Below are 2,288 nucleotides of genomic sequence, written 5' to 3'. Positions count from 1 at the left end.
TGAAGGCTACCTGAGGCAATTTAGTCGCCGACTTATGACATCCTTCGGTGAGGTTTTTCCTCTTTTGTTCATTCGCCACAGATAAGTTGTTGTCTCTATTTATTTTCTAAATTAATTCTGTATTAAAATTGATAACCCTAATTACTTATTTTAATATGGGTTATATAGTGTAGGATATTTGAAAAATTATGACATTGACCCACTAATCATCAATTAAATAAGTAAACTATTTTATATATATTCGTCAATTAAATAACCGTAGTTATCTAATAGTTCAGGAATTTCCAAACACACTTTATAGACTGACCAGAAATAACTCAAGACAACTCTCTATAGGGGTAAAATGGTAGTTTTAAAAAAAAAGATTCCAAAAATGACTTTCAGGGTCATTACATTACCCACCACTAAAAATCATGTTCGTCCTCGAACATACGAAAGAAGAATGAACAATAACCAACACGTATCAAAAGCCTGAGGTATGATTTTTTTTCCCTCAAAAGCTTGTTCATCTCCATGAGTGATAACCTCATCTCTAGGACCATTCCATCAAGAATAAATACTAAGTACTGGACTGTCGAATCAACTTTGAAAGATCTATAAATCCGGAGTGATAAACAAGCCATAAACTAACTCATGAACCCAATCTCAACTGAAACCAACAAGAACTCAACACAATCATCATGATAGATTATTTCTCACATAACCAAGATAACCTTCTGAATAAATACTTGCTACAACCAGAAGTGAACCTCAAGCAACCATTGATTCTCGTAATGCACAAACCATCACAAACCTTATCAAGATTCCCTTTTCATAACACAATCATTTCACAAGTTTAAGTTATAACATTCTAATCATTAGACGTCGAATACTCATCAAGGAAAAATAAAATTTATCTAACCAAAAAAAAGATTAAATAAACACTCAATAAGCGGTACACTCTAGGATGTTTAACAACATTGTCGGATAACCATAATTATTCACGGAAGCTCTTCTATAATTCCTCATAAGCAAGATCTTGTATGTAGAATCACTAGTATCCTTCAACTATCTCGAACAACACCAAATCTTCCATAACTAAAATCAACAACTACAACTAAGTATGCAACCTTTCCAGGAGGAAAATCACAGGATCGGTACACCCGATCCACCACTAGGAACTCACCCATAGAAGCAAAAATACACACAAATGAAGAAAGTGAATCATACTCTAAACCATATCCAGAATAAAGTAGTTGGTCACATAAGAATATATAAAGCAAGGTCGAATACCACAAGATACTTCTTTTATAGTGCCCATATAAATAAAATTCTATTTATGTGACTCGATCTCTCAATTAAATTTTTTTTTTCTACCAACAATCAACCAAACTGAACCGCATTACAATATTATAAATACTAGATTCATCGAATACCACATACACATCACAGTACTCCATTGAATCTAACACTCTTAATACCAACAAACATCATAACTACACCAGTCATTTACCTTACTCTCAAACTGTCACTAGTATCAAAGTCTTCTTAGCAAGCACATTATCGCCTACAAAAATTTTTTTGAACTATGACTCCCTTTCTTTTCATTTAAGCATTTCATGACAAGTACAAATAACCCCCAAGACTGATAATACTAATTTTAAATCAAAAAGTACATTACCATCAAAACACAACAATTGAATAACACTCAATTCAACTCCACATAAATCTTCAGATACCAATTTTAACTATCAGTCACACCATCATATGCCTCATACCAATACACAAAAAAAAATATCTTGGTCACTCCAATAATTCGATACCATAAGCTCATAACCTATACTCACTATCAAATGTCTATGTAACACATCATAATAGTTTGTATCATCCCATAAATAAATAGTTTAAATCTCCTCAAATTCTCATTAATTATGCAAAGCTGTATGTCCACACCGTTGAACAAAAATAAATTATCTATCATAATGTGAACAATTTTAGCTCCACATGAGAACACATAATTGTACACACCTCATTGTTTTTCACATAAATCAAAATCCTATCTTCGTAAAAATTGTTGATAAATTCCTAATAAGTCTATACCGAATAATTCACATCCTTAGTCATATTAGAACTTATAAATGAAAATTTTATACATCCCTCAACTTCTAACCAAGACTCTATATGAGAGGTCTTATTCTTCACAACTCTTAAATTCCTCCCATGGTGCTTCTAACTATATTGAAATCTTCAACATACAAAACTTCTTGTTCTTTTTTTTTTTTTTACTCGCTTACCAATCTTATTCTTTG

This window comes from Solanum pennellii, chromosome 12, assembly GCF_001406875.1.
Source record: "Solanum pennellii chromosome 12, SPENNV200".
Classification (NCBI taxonomy): Eukaryota; Viridiplantae; Streptophyta; class Magnoliopsida; order Solanales; family Solanaceae; genus Solanum; species Solanum pennellii.
The sequence above is the reverse complement of the archived record's forward strand: the minus strand, read 5'-3'. Positions refer to the sequence as shown.